General features: G+C 33.9%; 1 protein-coding gene across 2 annotated transcripts in view; it reads left to right on the top strand.

The window, feature by feature from the left end:
- The first annotated feature begins 2,659 nt into the window (after window positions 1-2,659).
- The window catches only part of LOC137246264 (UNC93-like protein), a 109,691-nt gene continuing 101,802 nt past the window's right edge, over window positions 2,660-10,548 (top strand). The window contains exon 1 of one of the 2 annotated variants that reach the window (XM_067777369.1): window positions 2,660-2,922. The gene's annotated coding sequence lies outside the window, so the exon portion shown is untranslated. The remainder of the gene's footprint in view (window positions 2,923-10,548) is intronic. The other variant, XM_067777366.1, reaches the window with a different exon arrangement.

Below are 10,548 nucleotides of genomic sequence, written 5' to 3'. Positions count from 1 at the left end.
TTTGCTGAATCTATTATGAATCTGATACATTTTCGTCATAAATATTAATATCGTTTATAAGTTTAATGAGAAACAGTGGTGGAATAAAGGGGTAAATTCTCTGAGGCCCACTTACTGAACGGAAAGTTATCCTTTTAGTTCAGAGTTAACTTCATACGAGGGGTTGATCTCATACATTTTGGGCAAGGTTTTCGAATTAACTCTGAGTTAAAAAATAAACTAGCCGTTCTGCAAGTGGGCCTGAGCAATGTACCTTGGCAAATAAAACCTGCTTTTCATCTTTAAGCCCTTTATAGAGAATTTCACCATAAGTGCTCATGCCAAAGTCAAAAATCTTAATTTGTTTCTAAGAGGTTACGACGTGCGAACGGATTCACTGACAACCAACGAGTCACCGGGTAAACTAGTATTTCACAATATCCGGCTCACTAAATTGAGAATGGAAAGAAATAGAGGGCAAAGAGAGAGGGAAGAAAGCAAAGGGTAGAAGATGGTAAGTTATAGGAAGGTGGAGCAAGTGTCCGAGAACAGGAAGTTGAAAGAAAAAGAAAGTAGAGGCGAAAATGTGGGAGGCGAAAAATTATAGCAGCAATCAAAGTTAAGTTCATGGAAAAAGAAGAATAAGATATAGAGGGTTCTGAAGAGTCATAGGGTGACTTCAAGGGGTTGATAAGCGGAATTCATTGCAAGCCAATTTTCAATCAAATCACCCACGCAAGGCGAATCCTGTTACAAATATGTATGTATCATACACATAGTTAGCAAGTGGCGCTCGGGCGCCACCAAATTCCTCACAGAACTAGAGGGTGGAGGTGGAATGGCCTAGAATGTTCATATTATGAACAAAGGCAGAAGACAGCAAAAATAATATATATATTAGTCCTGGAAAAAAGCGCCTAAACCCAGAAACCTTTTTTTTTAATAAAAAAAGTGTGAAAGGTAGTCAAGTGTGTAGGCGCAAGGTTAGACTCCCATCTAGCATATGATGCGGAACTCACTCATGTTACTCGAAGGAAAACATCCAAGAGCGAACAGATTTTTTAGCCAAGAAAGCTGTCGGTTGTGACAAGACTGCTGGGAAATGAAGAACGACAGATAGATAGCGAAACTTATTACAGATATTAAAGCTTAGAGCAACAGAAGGTAAGTTCCTTATTACTAAAATGCTCGTTGGACATGGGTACTTCAAAACATGTACACAATAAAAAAGCCGAAGATCCTTATTGGGTTTACGGCGTTGCAGATGAGGACTATGCTGCCGGCATTCAAGGGATTGTGTAGAGCAAATCTTACAAGGCGTTGCCAGTGTAATTGATAATTTTTTCAGCCCAATTGGCGACTTCATCTACCCGCTGCCAATCCTGTTTTCCGGTAAGTGCGACTCCGGCGACCCCAAATTGCTCAGGGAAGGTGGCTATTGAAGGAGTTGGTAGGTTCAACGTGGTCATAGTCAAGTCATTCTCGGTACAGTAGGGCCCGTATCTTAATTGTGCTATTTTCCGGAACATACGGATCAATATCTCGCAAATGACCATACACATGGATAAAACTTCGCAAAGCCTTCGGAGAGTGTCCTTATCGCTGCGTCAATAATGGCGCACTTTCACTTTTCATTTGCAATAGAAAAACATTAATTTTGTACTAAGCCTTGATGAAGCTATTTTAACGAAATGAAAGGAGGAAGGAAGTAGTGGCTTTGGCCAATCATTGGCACACGCTGGGACTTAGTGAAGGAGTGGCATTGGGCTCTGCCAACGTAGTACTTAAATTTGGCTTTCTATAGAGCCTTTCCATGCACTTTAATCTCCCCAATATGCACTTGAAATGATATACATATACATAAGTTTTATAAAACTTAAATCAATTTTTAAATGCTTTTGGAAAAAAAAATCTCTTCAAAACGCGCTGCTTGGTAAAAACAACTTAACGCGAAAACTAAATTCTTACAAAAGGGAATAACAAATTCAATTTGCAAAGAAGGAAATCCACTTCGTTTTGTAACGTCGTCGCGTCAAGTTCGTTTTCTCCACAATTCAACCGTGTGCTATAAAAGGACGCTATTAATGCGGTAGAGAACAAAATGGCGGATAGTGCGGGAATCGAAATGACAAACAATTTAATTTAAATTATTTAAAAATCAAAAAAAAAAATTATCTTAATTGGAGTAAACCATGAAATCAGAATATATCTAAATATATATAATAACCTCAATTACGCAGAAACCTACGCACATGGTTCTGGCCTTAGTGCATTATCTGTGTGTTGGTGGAGCAATTTGGAAAAAGATGGCGGCAAGCTATAGATTGAAATAATATACCTACGGTTTAATGAATACTTTTGGAATATAACCTGGTATATGTGGATCTCAGAATCCCTACCAATGAAATTAAATTTCAGAAAAGAAAAAAAAGGAATAACAAATCATCAACGATCAGATATTTGAAATACGAAACCACCCCTTTTCAAATTCGTTGATACGACCGGCCTTTATTACAATCACGATTTTGTTAAATTTACTTATTTCTTTTGTTAAGTTCACCTTTTACTAAGATTGAATTTTTCCTCGTCACACATTTTTTTATTTAAGTTACAATACAAGATTTGTGCAAGATTTTTTTTGTTTTTGAGCTTCAAAGTTTGCGCCGAGAACATTTTAAAATCAGTTTCAATTGTCAGTTGAGTAGTTAAGCTCGGTGCGGCATGGTGTGAATGATTGTTGGAAAATAATGATAATTTCATAAACAAGTTAATTAATATCGAACATTTAACGTCACTTTAATTAAATGTTTTACTTAAAACGATGCTCCGTAAAACAATAAAGTGATTTCATAAAGTGCAAAGTGTTGAGCTTTTAATTGATTTTGTTTTTATGTGAATGTGGTGCGGAAAAATTACTGCTGGTATAAATTAAAGAACTGACAGGTGGGTCTGCAAGATAAACAACAACTACAACAAATAAGTTAAGATAAAAATAAGATGTTGAGTGACAATGATATTAAAGCAATGTTTTGTTAAAGAAACAGGTTAATAAACATTGAAAATATTAGATGAAAGAGAGAAGACAAATTGATTTTAGACGAAATATGCGAGTATACAAGAGAAGCATGAAAGAAGAGCTGTAAAAAGAAACTAAAACATTGTGATATTAAGCTAACAGCAAATGTGTCCTACACATAATATTTTCTAGACAATCATATTGTCGTTCGCATGGAAGACTAGCAAGTTTCAATTTCCATGAAAACTAATAGGATTCGTCGTTCGCTTGGGAAACCACGTTTCAGTTTTTCGTGTATAAAACTAACACGTTTCAGTTTCTTGCGTGGAAAACTAGAACGCTTCTGCTTCTCCCTTGGAAGACTAGCACGTTTAAATTTATTGCGTGGAAGACTAGCACGATTCGCTGTTCGCGTGGAAGACCAATACTATTCTGTTTCTCGTGTGGAAGACTAGCACGTTTCAGTTTCTTGCGTGGAAGACTAGAACGTATCTGCTTCTACCGTGGAAAACTAGCACGTTTAAGTTTCTTGCGTGGAAGACTAACACTTTTAAGCTTCTCACGTGGGAGATTAGCACAATTCACTCTTCGCGTGGAAGACTAATACGATTATGTTTCTCGAGTAGAAGAATAACACATTGCAATGCTTTTAAATAAAAACAAGTAAGGAAGGCTAAGTTCGGGCGTTACCGAACATTACATGGTCAGCTGCCAAATTACAGCTTGCAAAACTTTTAAATTACCTTCTTTTCAAAGTGGGCAGTGCCACGCCCATTGTCCAGAATTTTACTAATTTTCTATTTTGCGTCATAAGGTCAGCCCACCCACCAAGTTTCATCACTTTATCCGTCTTTGGTAATGAGATGTCGCACTTTTTCGATTTTTCAAAATTTTCGATATCGAAAAAGTGGGCGTGGTTATAGTCAGATTTCGTTCCTTTTAAGCGATCTGAGATGAGTGCCCAGGAACTTGCATACCACATTTCTTTAGGATAACTCAAAATTTACTCAAGTTATCGTGTTTAAGGACAGACGGACTCGATTAGTTAATGCCGTTACGGGGTACCATTATGCGAACAAAATTAATATACTCTGTGAGCTCTGCTCAGCTGAGTATAATTAAATGTTGTATGAGAAAAGAGCAGTTTGATTGTTCGCTGTGAACCAAACTATTAAACACGTGTTCAGCAAGGGCAAATGCCAACATTCGCTAGCATACCCACTTAGGTATCCATAGAGGGAGATATGAAGATAGAAAATGGAGGAAGGTAGGGAAAGAGGCGAAGAGTGAGAAGAAAATGCAAATTATAGAGAAATGTAAGAGCAAGAAAAAGAAGGAGAAATGGGTGGAGGGAAAGGGAGAGCAGTGGAGAGAGAGGGACCGGGAGAGGTGACTAGAGTGTGACGGGGGAGGGGTAGAGGGGGGAATGAGAAATGAAAGCATCTTAAAAGTCATGCAGATAAACCAAAGTTCGTGCAGAATAATGTCTGACATATCTTCTACTTTTTGATAAGACACACAAATCCAGACACAAATTCAGTTTTAAAGTGGTCAGTAAAGTTTAAGCAAATGAGCTAGGACTCAATATTTGGACTAATTTAATACGGCGCCTCATGGATGGTTACATTAAATATTTTTCTCATTGAAAATAACAGTGACCAGAAATTTCTGAACTTTGAAGAGGCATAGGTATCTAAGTCACAGCTTTACCCGAGCCCGAAGAGCATTTGGCTAACGGCGTAATTTACCTCGCCAAACCTTATGATGCGCCATGCCTTATTATCTGTTTTTAGTTTCGACATCCAGCTGCATCGTTGTTCATTTAACCACTTTGGTTGTCACAACCTCTGCTCTATTTGCTTACGACTTCCATGCGCTTTGGATCCTCCTGCAGGAGCACGACGCAAATTGGAAGATAAGTTCGACCTAAAATCTCTTCCGAGGTTATCACGCCTTACATTTATTTATTTGTTATAATCTTCTTCTTTTCAGTTCGATGAGGATTGTTCCGCATATCACTTGTATGGTTAGTCCTGATACAATGCAATAAGCGGAGACTTCTCGCAGAGCTGTTGTTGGCTGTACCACTTTTAAAAGCTTACAACGATATTTTTGTCGTTTAGATACCTCCTCAGTCGGTTGTTGTCTTTGCACTGAATATGTTAGTCAAGGGTCTAGCCTTACTTCTAAATAGTTGTCTATCTACTTTGATGTTATTAGTATTGCCGCAGAAGTTATACGATTTGGTTTGATTAGAAGTATCAACTCTGTTCTTTTCTGCTGTCAACTGGAGTAACCCGACTCTAGTCACTCCTTTGTGTGTATTATGATTGACCTTTTTTGTGCTCCTTTATTGGTTTCGCATATAATGTTTTATATTGCACATTTCTACCGAAGGCCAATTACAATTTACGCCAGCCGATTGTGTAGGACTGCAAGTATACGGCGCTTAAAAGCAGTAGTGATGATGGCTGACTTGCGAGCTGTATTCTAACTTTTAATTGTCTTTATGCAAATAAAGCGCGCCATCATTTTGTTGGCTTTAGCTTGCTTAAGCTTCTGTCGTAGCTTGCGTTTTGTCATATTTAAGTTTTCCTACATACTGCTGCGGCTGCCTTATATTATGTGATTGTTAGTGGCTTTATTATAAAAAATAAAAAATAATTGTCACTATCAACACACCTTATTACCACCTAAAATGCCACCAGCTTTTTGCTGAATTATTAATCTAACATATATAGAACTCAATTGAACTCACATAAAATATGCTGAATATTTAAACTTTAACTTTTTCGCACTGCCACTTAATAATTTACAACTAATTGTTCACACTGCGACAGGCGGAACTGCATGTTTGTGTTGTTGTCACGATTGAATGCAGCACGAATATTAATTGAGCATTGGTAGCAGCTGTTGCAGTAAGCATTACTACCAGGGGCTGGAGCTTACACGGTCAAAAATTTTAGTCTATTCTTTACTAGGTTTACTGCTGACTTTAAGCTTTTTTATACTAGTTTTTAAACCACTAAATAGTTTTAAGCAGACCTGTTAAATTTGAATTAGCATTAGTAATCAATTAATTAGATGCCTATTTTAAATAATTTATTTACTTATTTATTACGACTCTTAGAGCCTAGATCAACACCTAAAAGCATTATTGCATTAATTAACAATATGTACTATGTACGAAATTGAACTTAAATTAGTATTTGAATTTGAAACATGAATTTGAATTTCAAACATGTATTTGAATTTGAAACAGGTAACACAAATTCATTCGAATCCTAATATTCATTTTATATTCATTGATTTCGCGTGAGCATATAATGGCCAATGATTTTCCGAAAAAAGCAATTACCAATCGATTACCATTAGAAAAAAATCAAAAAAAAATCATGATTATTGAAAAAATCAAAAAAATTCAAAAATAATCACAATGATTAATTTTGATTATTTTTGATTTTTTGATTATTTTTGATTTTTTTTTTTATTTTCGATTTTTTTTAATGTGGGATCGAAAACGGCGGTTTTTGTAATTACCCAGACAATATGTAAAAAAATGTTGGATTCATAGGTTGGCGTCCAAAAGCCTCAATTAGCAACGATCGTTTATGATTTCATCCTTAAGTCTAGCCAATTCTGTATATCCAAAATATATATATATATATATATATATATCCACTATTTTGGATTATGTTATGGCTATGCACTGAGTACATACAAGTACATCGGTGGATGTACCGGTATATCGTGAGCGCTTATCTAGGCATATGGGTACAATGTACCCGATACATACATACCCACCTACAAATTATCGTGTCTATAGATGTAACCGCATATTGTTTTACGACAAAACAATATGCTCAAACAATAAGTATGAGTAATACTACTTAGGTTGATAGCTTCACTTCCAACTGGAGCGATCCTCTAAGTTGTCATTCATCATCATGATCAGTTGGCTAACCAAAAGTTGTTATATCCAGATAAAATTATTAATATATGTCCATGTACATTAGGTTCAAACTTGTTTTTTAGTTTATTATGATTACGTCTAGAATCTATAAAATTTTATGGTTTGTAAAGTGAGCCACATTTTTAGTACTAACAATGGAAATTCCAAACACATTTGTTTGCCTATCATACATTATTTTTTTCGACATGGTTGCATATTTTCCAAGAATATATATATACATACATTTTAAAAGTCTATAACAGCGGTCGGCTGCTAATATGTGTCCCAAAAGGCTTAGCTTGACCTCAGTATTAATAATCCGAAGGCGGAAAACAAAAATTTTAAGTCGCTCAAAATATATTAACGAAGAAAATGCTTTTTTATGATAAAGCTCTCTAAATGGGACGAAGAACACTCACATAGTGGCGATGATATGAAACCAATATTACTAAAATATTGCGAATAATATGATAAACTTTGATTACAAAACAATCAGTGCATAGCCGTAACTTTATCCAAAATAGCGGATATATTAATTTTAGGTACAAAACAAAATTAGCTTGACTTAAGGATGAAACCATTATTATTTTATATAATGAATGTAATAATGCGCATGCATATATACTTACCTGAGAATATGTTTGAATCAACGCTCATATACCATTCGCCCTATATGTTGCATGTATATATTCGCCTCGATAAGCGCTTACGATTTACTATTGCATCCTAAGATGTACTTGTATGCATACAGCAAACGAAAACTTTTCTTTCAACAATGCGGAAAAATAATCAAAAAAACATAAAAAAAAAATTTTAAAAAATCAAAAAAAAAAAAAATCTAAAATAATCATTAATTTTGATTTTTGTAATTTTTTTCTGATTTTTGATTTTTTTGATTATTTCTGATTTTTTTTTGATTTATTTCAATAATCGGAAAAAATCATAATTTTTTTGATTATTGTTTTAACCAATTGAAAAGTAATCATTAAAAGTAGAAAATAATGGCAAGTAATCATTAAATGGCGTTTCAAGAAAATAATCAATGGAACGGCTAATCATTACCATTAGTAATCATTATTTAACATATCTGGTTTTAAGTAATTTCTAAGATTTCTTGGTTTTAACTTCAGTTCAAATACTTCAAAAATATAGTTTTCGATGAAAAGTTTAAAATTAAAGCCAACAAGTTTTACCTGTAAACTATTACACGATAAACACCATTTTTAATAAATTTAGGTTTAAATTTTAGTCCAGAAATTTGAAAAATTTTCCAATGATTGCTTTGAAATTAAAACCTAAAAGTCTTAAAGTACATGCTACTAGAAAAAACAAGGTGATTAAAGCGCAAAAAGACAAAGTGATCAAAGTCACAAAATCGGCAGTGAGATATTAGTATTGTGGCATTTTATGAAGAGAATTGTAAATAAAGATGATACAAATAAACGAATTTTTAAACAAAAATCACAATATTTTAAGTGTTAAGTGAAGAAATTCTTTAGTTGTTTTTCTCGCACTAGCGTACATTAGAACTTACAAGCTCATTGGAAAAATTAAAAAAAAAGTATTTCAGAGTTTTTTATACATAAATTTGAACCGAAAAGTTTTAATTACATATTCTGTGTTTAGAAATATGAACCACTTTTGGTTTAAAATTTGAACTGCAATAATTTATTTATAGTTTTTTTTTTTTAAGTTCTAAATAAAAGCTAAAGGGTTTAGAACGCAAACAGAACATTTTAAGTACTAGCAGTTTTTGGTTTCATTATTAAACAATAAAGGTTTGAAGCAAAACCGAAGTGTTTTCGTAATAGCGTTTCTTGTTTTGAAAAAATGCAAATTTTCTGGACTAAAATTTGAACTAAAGTTTTTCAATTCAAAGTATGTCATATGAACTCGTTTCTTTTTAAACTTTGCAAAGTCTGGATATAAAACCATAAAAGTCTTATATGTACACCAAAATGTTTAAGATTTTAACAAAAAAATTCAACAGTGTACTCAAATGTGACCATTTTATTTACACCATAAAAAGTAGTTTTTTTTATATATATATTTTGATTGCAATACTAGTTTTTGTATATTTGTTATTCATTTATCGGCAAGCTCATGCTGTTCGGTACTTGTTTCCATTGTTGAAATTAAATAAGCTATTGAATTGCCCACTTAAGTATCTAGCTCGTTTTCAAATATACCAGCGGTGTATCGAATTTAACATATAAAAACGAGAAATACTCTCTCGAGTAATAGAATATAGCTCATATGTATACGCCACCGCAAAGGTTAAGCCCACGAGTGCAGGCGTATAAAATGTGGGCAGCTGTAGCTACAAAATATATGAATGAATTTGTATGAATTAAGCGGGGATTGCCCTAAATGCTTTTTTAAACGGTTTCATTTAAGTTGACTTGGGCGGCACGAATTTTGTAATTGAAATTTAAGTAACTTGCCGATAAGCTACAAGCTTGAAACTTGGAATATGGTTCAGAACCCGGTGAAAATGCAATAATAAGAAACAAAAAACTCCAATGGATGGCGCATGGATCGAAATATTTCAAAAAATCGAATTTGTGGTCCGATTGAGTTCATATTTGGAACACATAATACGTACATGAATAGAAAGCGACATATGAAAACAAATCACCGTTAGGTGGCGCAAGGATCGAGATATTTAAAAAAATCATAATTGGAACACATAATACATACATGAATAGAAAGCGACCTATTGTGTCCCATTTGGCTCACATTTGAAACAAATATTACATACAGTTCGGTAGAAGTGATGTCAAAATATTTTGGAATTCGAGAAGGGACAAGCATTCGTGGCGCAGAGTCGGGTAAAGTCTTTGGAAGGATTATGTATTGAAGACTTGGATTGTAAAAACTTGTCAGGAGAGAGTTCTTGTAATAATGAGTCGCTAAATGAACGAAATAGAACGAGAAATAATAGGCAAGGAAATAAAGACTAAAAACTTGAAAATAGAAAATAAAATGTTTAAGTTAAACGGTTTTATTGAAAGCGATACTTACTCGAAGTAATAATAATACTAAAAGCAAGAAAATAATTAGGTAGGTCCTAGGTACTATTCATCACACTCCTCATCAATGTAGGACGTTGATCAGACAATTAAATAAAAGCGTTGGACGCGTAAAATGTATATTGATAGTCATATATAAGATCAAACTGAACCTTAATAAGGTTAAGCTACGCCTCACATTTTTGGAAATTTCGCGTTTTTATTTAATTCTTTGGTCAACGCTCTAGACTGATGAGGAGTGTGATGACTACCTAATTATTTTCTAGCTTTTAATATTATTATTACTATATGTAAGTATTGTTTTCAATAAACCGTTTAAGTAAAATTTTTTCTTGATTATTTTATTTTAAATGTATGAAAATATTTATTTGAAGCAATTTTTTAATTTTATTTATTTAATAATTTGGGAAAAATTTAAACAACGTGACATCAGGGCGGACAAGGCGACAGCTGTTTCGATTATACCTGGTAAATCTCTTCAAAGCCTTTTCTCCCGGGAGTGGGATTTGAACTCGTACTCCTACGAGGGTTGAAGTGTTACAAACTCATTCAGACACGTCATACCTTAG

The sequence above is a fragment of the Eurosta solidaginis genome, chromosome 3, assembly GCF_040869045.1.
Source record: "Eurosta solidaginis isolate ZX-2024a chromosome 3, ASM4086904v1, whole genome shotgun sequence".
In the NCBI taxonomy this organism is placed as follows: domain Eukaryota; kingdom Metazoa; phylum Arthropoda; class Insecta; order Diptera; family Tephritidae; genus Eurosta; species Eurosta solidaginis.
The sequence above is the reverse complement of the archived record's forward strand: the minus strand, read 5'-3'. Positions and strand labels throughout refer to the sequence as shown.